The sequence below is a fragment of the Macaca thibetana genome, chromosome 4 (assembly GCF_024542745.1).
Source record: "Macaca thibetana thibetana isolate TM-01 chromosome 4, ASM2454274v1, whole genome shotgun sequence".
NCBI lineage: Eukaryota > Metazoa > Chordata > Mammalia > Primates > Cercopithecidae > Macaca > Macaca thibetana.
Window position 1 is genome coordinate 65,821,086 of NC_065581.1, and position 13,837 is coordinate 65,834,922.

Consider the following 13,837-nt stretch of genomic DNA (forward strand, 5'->3'; position numbering starts at 1 on the left):
TGAAGAGTTAGGATGGAATAAAATTTGCTTTTGCATTACTCTATTTTTGTATCCTGGACCCTAAGAAACTCAATCCTAGTAATGCTTTCAAGCCCATGAGGATTTAAGAAAAATACTCAAGAAAATAAATGTGCATTGAAGAGATTGGAGTGCAGGGAGATGGGATTTTTCAGGGTGACAGGATCTGTGTTCCACGTGTGTGCACAGATACCAGAAGGCACTATCTAAGACCAGAAAAAAATAGTTTCTGTCATCTCCAGATGTAAGGAATGACTGCCCAACAGGGCTTTTCGACTGTTGAGAAGTCTGCGGCATCCAATCTGCCTCCTCCATAAAACAGCCTCATCATTTGAGTGTTCCATGAAAACTGGAGACACGTGATCTTTACTAATCAAAACACCCCCTTCTAGTAACAGCCCTTCAGTATTTTCAATTCTGGTAGAAATGACAACTAAACACGTACTAGAAGTAGCAAATAGAGAACACTGTCTCATGAATTGGTAAGATATACTTCACTCTCCAGGCTTTGTATCACTTAATGATATTAATTAAGAAAAAATCATATTGCAAGCATTTATAATTTCATTTATCCTTTATAAAGTGTTAATAGGTATGCAGCCTTATGGGAGTAGTTAAGCCTAAATATCAGGAGATGATAAATATTTCAAAAAGACTGCTTTTATATAATAACTACAATCTGCCATTGCTATGAGATATTGATATTTATCAAATTATCCATTGAGAAACAATAATTTACTGAAAATCAAGATGTGAATTATAAAAATTATTGTGTTTAAATAAAATCCTTTTTTAATTTCTAGAAATTACTTGTTATAGTCAAAATATTATGATAATAATCTATATTATCATAGCCATATGGATTAATTTTCCTTTACATTTATGTAGATACTTCTCTATTTTATCACCAAGGCACATTATATTGAAAGAAGAATAGGGAAACCATAAAAAATGCTCTGGAGACATGTTTAAATTCAAAAATTATTTATGTTTGTAATACATGTAATTTGTAATGTATGTTATTTGCAATTTGGAACATGTTATGCTCCTTCCAATTTTAAGAGTAGAAAGACTGTACATTAGGATTAGATCTTTTGTTAAAGAGTGTGAATTAAAACTCATAAACTAAAACTGTGTTGTGAATACATTTAGTTTCACAAGTGTTAACATCCTTACAATCTTATGAAATATAAAATTTCAACATTGTCTCACTGATCAAATAAAGGAGAGCAGAAATTAGAGACAGATTTCAGGATCACCATATAAGAGTCACTGTTGCCAACCACCTACCTTGCCAGAACTTCTCTCAAGGGAAGATGAAACATTCTTAGGAAGAGCAGTTGTCCTGCTTGACCTCAGAATAGATGATTACTACTTTGCTAGCTCCTGCATATTGGTCTCTACAATATTTTAATCAAACAAACATGAGATTGACCACGTACTACTCTAGCTATAATAGTTTTTCAAATGTGAAGCTTCAGAGATCAGTCAAGGACTGGAAACAACATCAGCGGTTATATAGTAGCCTCAAAATGAAGCATATGGATTAGGAAATTTCCAACGCAGTTCTCTGTAACACTATTCTGGTGGTTGCTACGAAGAATGAAGTACCAAGTATATGCCAATCTGCTGATTGGCAGAGAAACTCACACATCCATTTATGTCATGGGATTTACTCCATTAGACAAGAACTGTTTTCTTGCCTTTTCCAGCTTGTATAGGGCCACCTTCTTTCCTTAGCTGACTCATGGCCCCCTTCCTCCATCTTCAAAGTCAGTAACATCAGGCCAAGAAGTTTTCATGATACTGTATGGTTCTCTCTTTCAATTCTGCCTTCCACTTTATGGATCCTAGTAATTACATTGGGTCCACTGATATAATCCGGAATTACTTCCCTATGTTAAGGTAAAATGACTAGCAACTTTCATTTCAATGGCAATCTTAATACCATTTTACCCTGTAATTAATATATTACCAGGTTCCATAGGTTAGAAGGTAGACATCTATGTGTTTTTGCTGCTGCTGTTGTTGTTGTTTTTGGTGGGAGGGAGTATTATTCTACCTACCACATCTGTTGTCATTAGGTGAAGATTATTCAGACCACAAAGTGTACGAAATCCATCTGTGCTCTTCCAGGCACACTACAGATTGTACTAGGGCTCTGTGGGAAACCAGTGGCAGCTAGAACCATGGGGACCACGGTCAGATCCTTTGTAATACCTAATAGCATCTTTATGAGCTTTTAATGAGCTTGAGCTTGTGCAGCTTGCTTGGAGGTGAGCCAAACTTTCTCTGGCTGCTTGGTAAGTAAAGACTGTTCAACAAATTCCAGACAAGTTCTCACCATTGTAAAGTACACCAAAGTAAGATGTCAAGCAGATAATTAAGTCATAGTTTATGATTTTATTTTATATACATGGTTTTTATACATATATTATATAAAACATATAATTCTATAAGAAATAATTATTGATGGCCTAATTGCCTGATATTTGTGACCATAAATAATATAGGTCCAACTTAATTGAGAGTCCAATTTGCTTTATCCACCATAGGACCAGTCATGTAGACATTAATGACCTGCATACTTGACAAAACCCTACATGGGAATATAACAACGTATTGTAAAAATAACATTATAATCCACAATATCACTTATGAATTAATTCACTGTATTTAAATGTTCCCACTCAGTCATTTTTCTCTTCCCTGTTGTTCTGGGAATATCTGAAAAATAAGACAAATACAATTAATACCTAGTTATGCTAAGAATTTTAATACCCAAGAAACACGTTTCCTTCATATTCAGAGACAGAGCTCTAAGAATCTCTGAATGATTTTAGAATACAAAACCTTTCTACTTGCATTATGGAAAATATGAAGGAATATTGTAATTGTGATTTATGTTTTAGTTTCTCCCACTCTTCTGCAAATCTACTGAACTAATTTATTTCCTCTTTAAAACCTACAGAAAAGCATCTTCTATGCTACACGTTTCTCTCGCCATTCTCCAAAATACAGTGTGAATCAAGTCATGGTGCTGAGCAAGAATCCTTTCCCTGAGAACTGTTGATAATACTGACTAGCACTCACAAGTGCTTCCCTTGAAATATTTTCAGTCATCACAATCCTGGATGCTATGAGTCATCTGATGTGTGTGGTTATTTTTTTTGGGGGGGGGTTGTTTTTTGCTTTACATATATAGCACTTGGTCTTTATTTCACTGATGGAGTAGTTAAGAAAATAGATTCTGCTGGTTATTTCATTTTTCTTTTTCTTTTTTTAAATAAAATAAAAAAATTTATTTAGAGTTTTTCAGAGTTACACTCCGAAGTCTTTCCCACAGAACCCCCCCAATCTCAATGGAAGTAATATACTTAAATCATATAAACAAGGACAGTGCATGACAGAAATCAAAATGCTATTTTGATTTCTTTAATGCCATTTATAACTGTTCATTATGACAGAACTAAATAACTTAAGCATATTTATTAAATTAATAATGGCAATTTTAGTTTTTCTTACAGCTGAATCCCTCAACATAAAGACAATTAATTTAGCACTCTTTTACCAGTAGACACCATTCTGCTAAATAATCAGTCAATAAAGGAAAAGTAACCAAATGAACAAAAACCAGTGAAAAATGTATATACATAGTTAATTTTATTATTGGGATAGATGGAATCTATTTATAGATGATAGGAATGTTTATTTGAAGAAAAAATTAGGTTCACATCATGAAGAAATTTATGTGAATACCTATTAATGTGATATATGTTAATAGTATATTGATACATTAATCAGAATATATTAATTTTTCCTTATCTGTTATTTTTATTCTATTTACGACAGTGGAAATCTATAAAGTCAATATTAATTTTCCCTGGAAGAGAAACAAATTGATGATGAAATATCAGATACTTTCACAAAAATATGTAAGTTGAGACGAGAATTTTTGGCTGTCTTTTTCGCACCAAATTTAAAAATTAAAGTTATTTTTGATCAGCTTTACAATTAGTCTAAAAATTAGTTTAGAACTTTAAAAACAAAGAAAGTCAAAATGAGAAGCAGATGGGCCTATACTTCTGTAACATGAACTGTCTGTTTCTCCTTATGATCAAAAGAACGGCAAGAAAGGAAAATGGAAAAAAACACCCAAGATTTCATAGACATTGCTACACATTGCCATGTATTCATTAGATAGCCAAATATATTCATATTGAAACACTTATTCTTACTCAATATGTTCATACTATCATGTTTGAGTCCTTGGCTTTAAAAATATTTGATTGAAATTAGGTATTTTACACTCAAAGTATTAAGGGTAGATATTAATATAAATTTTGTTTATAGTCTAAGGTTTGTATTTTTATAATATTGGAGAAAGTGAAAATGTTTACTTAACCTGACATTATTTCAATTGTGACACATAAATACTCCTACAGTCTATATTTTAATAAATGTAAGACCCATTCAAAGGCATAATAGACACATATTAAATTGTTAGTTTTACCTTATTATGTCTATTACAAAAATTATGAAAACCTGTATTTTTACCAGCAATCACTAATCTCCAAAATTCTAAGCTCATTAGTGTGATAGAAACACCTAATTTTCATCGAGAATGATGAACAACTTATGGTAATGGCACACAGATTGAGAGAATTTTATGCTAAAAAAATTAAAAATAAATAGGAGGGTATCCAATAATAAAATTTTAGGATTTATGGATCCTCTGTCCTTCAAATACTGCAATATTGGACCAAATATATAATTTAGCACTAAGGTGCTAAAAATAGAACTTACTAATAAAGACTTGCTTCTTCATTCTCTATTACGCTCACACGTGCTGCAGAAATATATCAAGCCATCATCTTCTGGTTTCTAGTCCATCACTGGCATATTATTTCTCAGATCACATTTTTGCCATATATTCTTTGTTCAGACTGAGAGTTCATGCAATTTCTCAGTCTCATCCTAGTACTACCAGTACTACCTCACTGACAAAATACATATGTTCCAAAGACATTTTTAAATCACATTTATGTCAAAAATCATACTTTTATTACTGAATTACATTATAATCAAATGTTCTTATGAGGGGAATAATACCATTTTAAGCTAAAACATTTGCTTTGCATTTTTCACTATTTTATATCAGGAAACTTTGATCACTACTAATAGCCATCTGTCTCTTTCCACTCAAACTAAAGCATCTTTTGCAAGACTATGATTGTCTCATATGGATATGTAAGTATTCCCATTTAAATATCACCTGTTCTCTTCTGCAGGAATTTGGTCTTTATTATCTGTTCCTGAATGACTCTTTCTTATTTCATTATCCATAAATCCTCTCATACTCTCTTTTAAAAATCTCTCAAATCCTTTCTCTTTTATTCCCCTCCACTTACATTTCTTTGCTTAGGAACTTTCAATCTTCTTTTTAGAATGGCACAATAGCATGTTAACTGGTTTCAGGTCTCCAGTATTACCAAGCTCCCCATTTAATATGACAACTAAAATGGATTTCTGAGACACACTAAGTACATTGATTTAACACCCTATTCACAACTTTCTGTCCAGCTCATAAAAATATCTTTTTTTTTTTTTTTTTTTTTTTTGAGACGGGAGTCTTGCTCTGTCGCCCAGGCTGGAGTGCAGTGGCCGGATCTCAGCTCACTGCAAGCTCTGCCTCCCGGGTTTACGCCATTCTCCTGCCTCGGCCTCCCGAGTAGCTGGGACTACAGGCGCCCGCCACCTCGCCCGGCTAGTTTTTTTTTTTTTTTTTTTTTAGTAGAGACGGGGTTTCACCGTGTTCGCCAGGATGGTCTCGATCTCCTGACCTCGTGATCCGCCCGCTTCGGCCTCCCAAAGTGCTGGGATTACAGGCTTGAGCCACCGCGCCCGGCCAACAATATCTTTTATATTGTGTCCCAAAGAATATCAATTGAAAAATCATAATGGGATTGGGGAAGAGAAACAAAGTTCCATAGATAAATAAGCTTAGGAAATTGCAGACATAATTCTTCTCATTGCTGTAGACCTCTCAGGGTATTTTGAAGTTTTAGGCATGTTGAATATCCAGGAAGAAAGAATAGTATGCAACATTTTCCAAACCTATTTGTTCATAAATTCTGTGGCCTAGACAAGGAGCCTGTAAATACTTAATGAACACAATTTGAAAAATGTTGGGCTTATGGATAGTTTCAAACTTTCATGTGTGGCAAATAGGAGTGCCTCTAATTCTGTCCACATCTAAAACCGGCCTCAAATCAACTCTGCTCTTCCCTGTTATTCTTGCTACACTGAAACAGTCACTTACAGTGCCTCCATTGGTGATCATACTTCCTTTATTATTTTTTTTTTCCAAGACAGGCTCTTGCTCTGTCACCTACCCAGGCTGAAGAGCAATTGCAGGATCACAGCTCACTGCCGTCTCAACCTCCTGAACTCAAGCCATCCTCCCACCTCAGCCTCCTGAGTAGCTGGGACTACAGGTGAAACCACCATGCCCACCTATTTTGTGTGTGTGTGTGTGTGTGTATGTGTGTGTGTGTGTGTGTGTGTATAGAGATAAGGTTTCCCCATGTTCCCTCTGTTGACAAGGCTGGTATTGAACTCCTGGGGTCCCGTCATTCTCCTGCCTCAGCTTCCCACAGTGCTGAGGATTACAGGTGTGAGCCACCATGCCCAGCCTAAATTTGCTTTTATATTAGCCTAATATGTCCTTTCCTGGGAAAACTCTTGTCCCACTCTCAAGAATCAGCACAAGTATTGCTTTCTTTAATCCAATATCTACCCTCCCCAACCTGTTACTTAAAATCATTTGAGAAATCTCTAGATCTTTACAAGTGAGGCCCCAGTATCTGTTTTAATTCCTGAAGTTGGTTCTGAGAAAGTGTAAGTGTTGAGAGCCATTGCTCTGATTCTCATAAAAAGCAGTCATGCCAACATGGGGCCACTGTTCTAGCTGATGCCCCTATTACAGCACTCGTCATGCTGCAGTGTTAGTTTACATGTTTTGTCATTAAATCAGGACTATTACTGATGTTTGTATTTCTGTAAAGTATTACTATTCTGATACAGAATAGGTATTCGGTAAGTATATATTATTAATTAGCAAAAAAAGTGTAATCTAAAATTGGACTTTAACTTCCTAGTAGATATGGACATTTTACAAATATTTATTATTTTGTATTATAACAGAAAAGCAAAAAACTCGCATCCGCATATAAGTGCCATCATCATGAACCAACAACTATTTTAAATGGGTAAATTAGAAAGATAATGTTATTAAAATGTTGAGAATTGTATGAGTAAAAATTTTATGTCCTTGTATTTGGAAGAAGACTGTATAGTAAACAAACCTGGAGGGCCAAGTTAATAATCATGGTTGTTGAAGTACTATAAATCATTTAAGCTTTGGAAAGATAGATTACATAAAGCCTCGGCAAACTTGGTTGTGGCAATGGTATTTAACAAATTGAGATAAAAATTACTGTATGGAAGACTATGTATGGAATAAATGATTTATTTTGCCAAAAGCACTGTATAAGCTTGGGGGGTAGCTCTTAATAAAATAGGTCTGAAAAATATTTTTCAAAGCAGTAAAAAGAAAAGTGACTCTCAGTGTAAACAGTGAGTTTGCAAATAACCTATCCTTAGAGCACCACTCTTAAATATATGGTTAAATATAGCAATATCAGAAACCAATCAGAAACATTTAAATAAAATTAAAACCTTAGACGTAACAAATTGAAATGAAATGAAGGCCTTAGTGAAGAGTTAGATCATCAGATTTCTAAAAAATAATCCCCCAAAAAACACATAAGCCAGTTTAACCTTGGTGAAAGTTTATTTCCCACCCCAAATCCATTCTTTTCTTTTTCATTTGCATCAAAACCCTGATTTTTGGGGAGTGGCATTGTGTCCATCTATAAAACTTTGTATTTCCAATGATTTGAGCAGAAACAAGTCGTGGCCAATAAGATGTAGGTGGAAGTTTTAGATAAGACTTCTGGAAAACTTTTTATTATGAACTGAATTTACCTGGCAGTATTTTATAGTCCTTCTGCCTCTCATGAAGACATGACAGCTGGAGCTACAGTGATTACCAATGGCAGTGAGATGGTCTTGAGGATGAAAGTCACTTGCAAAATATGTTGAGCAGAGAAGAGATAGCCTAAGTGTTGTGCATTATGGAGTCATCACACCTACCCTACATTATTTACTTTTTCACATTTTAGTTTATTTCGCTGAGTTTTTTTTTTTTTTCATGTCTGCTGCTAGTAACAAAATGCAATACCAAATTGATAGACAGTGCTCCTTCTCAGAAAACTGTCATCTCACTGGTGCTATTTAGTCCTTTTTTTCTAGGAATACATGCCTAAATATCTTTCCTTGACATGTAAAAGGGAACCTAGAGAAATATTATTATTTTCTGGCTTTTCTGAAGGTCCTGTCTATCCTCTGGATGACTGATATCCAACATGACCATAAAGGAGAACCTAATCACTATTCATAAGCATTACAGAAGTATGTACAACATTCTTCCAGTACTGAAGTAAAAGATACCCTGTGGTCAATTAATTAGGGAGCTTCAACATTTAGAATAAGTGTAATCATTGGCACATTTTTCTAAATCATTTTATTTAAGAGACATTCTTCATGCACCTGTAATTTGATCAAGGTGACTTAAGAATGATCTTAGGGAAGCATGACTGCACTTGACTGTAACTAAGGAAACACATATTAAAATAATTACATTTAACTGTGTTCATAGAGCTTGAAGAATACATGAAGAGAAGGGAGATAGACTAAAAACACAAGAAATAATGAAACTGAAAGGTAAAATATGATAATGTTCTGAGCATTAGTTACTGGAGAATGTGCCTAATTTAAATAATTAAATTTACATTCTCTGTGTATTCATTAGCACAAGTCCAATTCTGACTGTTAGGCTGTAATGAATTCACCAAAATAGTGCCACCCTGTTGGGATGTCTTTGACTGGACAGCTGGCAATTCTCAAGTGATTTATCTCAGTCACTGGCATTCAGTAGCCTCAAACAGACCACTTCTACAGGAGCATGACTTTGCCCAATAGTCTTCATAAATCAGTTTTATTCAAATTTTAACCTATTTTATTCCAAAACCCATATAAGAAATATAATATATGGAAAGAACAGGAGTGTTTTGTCATCCTCATTCTTAACTTCTATACAATCTCTTCTAATTGCTCATTTTCTTATATCTGGCTTTAGTTCTTCTATCACTTATGAAATATAGCCATTTATCCAAGGTTCAGTGCTTGGATGATGCCCTTCCTCATAAAACATCCTCCAGTTATTACAAATGAAACCTTAAGAACTACAACCTCATCTCCTTTTTGGTTAAATTCCTCCAGAGCTGCTATACTTGTTGTCTTCAATCATTTTCCCTTTCTCTGCTTAATCCACCCTAATCCAACTTTTAACCTCTCCATGAAACTGCTATGTAAACATCATGAGTATCCCTCATGTTGCTAAATGCAAAGGTCAGTGTTCTTTCTTCATCTTCCTTGATCTAACATCAGATTTCCAAACAGTTTATCACCCCCTCCTTATCAAAATACTCTCTAGCTCTTTATTTTCCAGGACCCTATATATTTTTGAGGTCACTTATGACTCAACGATTCCTCATTATCAGGTACTTCAGCTGATTTATTCTCTTCTCTCCAATCCTTCATATTGGTGTGTCTGGGGCTCAGTCTTGATCCTCTTTTGTTCGCTATCAATACTCATTTCCTTGGTATTCTCAAGACTTGAAATACCATGTCCATTATCATCTCATTTCTGAGGCTCAATACCAGTGAAAACATGCATAAGTTGCTTATCCTTTCTATTAATCACTTTCCTTATTTGTAATATAGAAGCAAAATACAAATTTACCTATTTCTTTTTGTTCTTCAAGGCGGTTCTCCCACTGTCTCTACCTTGTAAGATGATTGTGTAAATTAAATATTAATGTATTTAAATTTATCTTGGCACACAGTAGGAGTACTAGACATGTAAAATAGAAAAAAGGGTGACAGACTAGGGAGAAAGGTTAGCAAGAGAATTTACTCTTCAGATGTGACCGAAAGTATTCACATCCATTGATCTGAGATTGCCATTCTTTCTTCTTCTCTGGAGAGCCTCCGTGACTTTGAATGACACACTTAAATGCTCGGGCCTTGGTTTTCTTTCCAATAAAAGGAAGGGATTGATCTAGATGACTTCCCAGATCCCTAATAGCACTAAAGATGCATGCTTCTCTTGAGTGTTCAGGATCAGGGCAAAGTTTCACACCAAAACCAGTCCTTGCCCTTTGAACATGACAATTCCAGGATGATATTTATTTTTCACATTGATTCTAAAGGATATTCAGAGGGAGGGTGAGATTTACAGTTCAACATTGGTTAGGAAATAAAAAAGGAGCTGGTGTTCATCCTCATTACCTGGTATGACTTCTGGATGGTGAGAATCCTTGAAAAGAAATAAAAGGACAATTAATGAGTAAGACAAAAATAATAGTATTAATAAAAGCAGGGGTGATATTCAATATATCACAATATTAACACAATATTAACAATAGGAACGGCATGGGCACTGACAATGAGAATATCTTTCAGGTATGTAGGTATATTCCTGCTAAATGCCACCTCTGAGTGTAGGAAATTTTTGCGAGACTTAGAAAGGTCAATTAAGATAAACTAGATGAAGGAAAAAATAAGGAGAAATTGCTATTAGCTCACTCTGGGAATAGTTAGAAGTTTAAATTTTAATAAGATTTGGAAAGAAAATATATTAAATTCTCTAGCTTATTAGTCCTTTAAAAATATTTTCAGACTCACAAAATTTCCCATTACATATTCTGCACTTTGAGCCACCAAGATGGTCATCTAACTTTTTAAAAGATGACTGTGAATGTGCTATTGTTTCTATATTATAAACAAGGACAGTGATGCACTGAGAGGTTAGCAACACATGCATGTTTTCATAGGTAGTGAGCGACAGAAATAAGATGATACTTCAGGTATTCTAGCTTCTGGGTCCCTCCCTTAGATTTGTACCAGCCATTTCTTCTCACTGGACATTTCTGCTTACTACTCTTTTTGAAAAATGCTTTAGATAGAGGACTGAGAATGCCCTCTAACAGCAAACAGTCTAGATATTTCAGAGGAAGGGTTTGTTTTTATCACTCAGTATTAGAAAACCTATTTTGATCTCAGTAGAAATGAATTTATTTGGCAACTTCATTAAATTCTGCACATTTATTTTTCTGGCAATATAACTCAAGTGAGGTAGAGGCCTCTTAGATCGGCATTCAGTTTCCTGTCTCTCATTTCTACTCCCTTGCACTATAAGGTAGTAGCAGCTTGAATGCTTCTGAGCCTCTCAACAGCTGATGCTCCTGTACTCTCTCTGCCACTTGGCTACTGACTTCTGGCAGCTCGCACTGGCACGTATGGTCCCCACTGTTTCTAGGCTCGGAGGAGCAAATGCATATAGCGTGGTGGTTAAGAACACAAGCTCTAGTGCCAGATTTCTGGGATTCAGATTCCTACTCTGACACTTACTAAGAGTGTATGACTTTGGACAAGATACATATCTTCATGTCTCAGATTTTTTTTTTTAATCTGTAAAGTTAGGATCATAATAGTCCATAACTGATATAATTGTTGTAAGGATTAAATAAGTTCATCAGTCTACGGTGCTTAGTAAGTGCTCAGCAAGTCCACACTATGATTTATTATTAGCTTCAGTTAATTTGCTAACACTAACATTTCCATAGAAACTTCAGTTTGCCAACAAATTTACAAGAAAAAAACAAACAACCCCATCAAAAAGTGGGCAAAGGATATGAACAGACATTTCTCAAAAGAAGACATTCATACAGCCAACAGACACATGAAAAAATGCTCATCATCACTGGCCATCAGAGAAATGCAAATCAAAACCACAATGAGATACCATCTCACACCAGTTAGAATGGCGATCATTAAAAAGTCAGGAAACAACAGGTGCTGGAGAGGATGTGGAGAAATAGGAACACTTTTACACTGTTGGTGGGATTGTAAACTAGTTCAACCATTATGGAAAACAGTATGGCGATTCCTCAAGGATCTAGAACTAGATGTACCATATGACCCAGCCATCCCATTACTGGGGATATACCCAAAGGATTATAAATTATGCTGCTATAAAGACACATGCACACGTATGTTTATTGCGGCACTATTCACAATAGCAAAGACTTGGAATCAACCCAAATGTCCATCAGTGACAGATTGGATTAAGAAAATGTGGCACATATACACCATGGAATACTATGCAGCCATCAAAAAGGATGAGTTTGTGTCCTTTGTAGGGACATGGATGCAGCTGGAAACCATCATTCTTAGCAAACTATCACAAGAACAGAAAACCAAACACCGCATGTTCTCACTCATAGGTGGGAACTGAACAATGAGATCACTCGGACTCAGGAAGGGGAACATCACACACCGGGGCCTATCATGGGGAGGGGGGAGGGGTGAAGGGGGAGGGGGGGGGAGGGGGGAGGGATTGCATTGGGAGTTATACCTGATGTAAATGACGAGTTGATGGGTGCAGCACAGCAACAAGGCACAAGTATACATATGTAACAAACCTGCACGTTATGCACATGTACCCTACAACTTAAAGTATAATAATAATAAATAAATTTAAAAAAAAAAAAAAAAAAAAAAAAAAAAAAAAAAAAAAAAAAAAAAAAAAGAAACTTCAGTTTGCTTTTGAATTTTTTGATTATTCTAGGAAAAAAAAACTTTTTAAAATTGCTAATATACTATGAATAAAGATAGTATACCAGTATTAAAAAACTGTACACTGTTTAAGTTCTTTTTATTCATGTGCCTCTCTTTTATCTAGTAGCCCTTCCAACCCTGCATTTCTGTGATTCTTACGATTTTGCATTATTTTGATTGCAAACACACACAATTAAAACTTCATTCCCAATATTTCACTTTTACAATTAGAATATAATGATCCTGTGCTTTGTATTTTTCTACATATATTTAAAAATAAACCTGTTTCAATGACTGCCATTAAAAATATTAAAATGCAACTGTTGTGCTAATGCTTAGGAAATCTTTTTAAACGGGTTTTAAGCATGCATCAGTTATCAAGGAGATATGCCAAGGGGGCTCAGTTGATTTTTGGTGATACTAAGGAAGTTCTTGACTCCTGGGCCTGCAACAGAATGAGAAAGAAACCAGACTGCCTTTGACACTCACCGGGATATTCATCATCATTTCAGTAAGGGAGGATGGACAGGGTGATTACTTCAGAAGCTCATTATCTTTCTCTAGTCCTTATGCCTATAATTCCAGTACTTGCCAATCCAGAGCAAGATTTTCCAGCTTAAAAATATGGCTAATATTTTCATAAGTCCTGCGTTTTATAGGGTACTCTTAGGAGTTGGAATAAAGAAGGAAAGCACTGGGACATTTTCATGGTCAGAATATTGGTATGATTTTCTTTCCTTGAAAATACAAGTGAAGTTCAGGATTAGACTGTTAATATATTTAGCCCTAAATATATTATGAATCAAAGCTTTCTTTTTACTGGTCAGAAAAATTAAGAAGCCAGAGAAATGCTCTAATCTAATCTATCAGGTACAATATTCTAAGTAAGTGAAGGTAGATACAATTAAAGTAATTCAATCAATATTAATTAACCCTCCCCTACTTCATTTACATTTCTTTGGCAGAGGTTTAAGAGGAAATAGACCAATGAGGTATAAGCTCTGCCTTTATA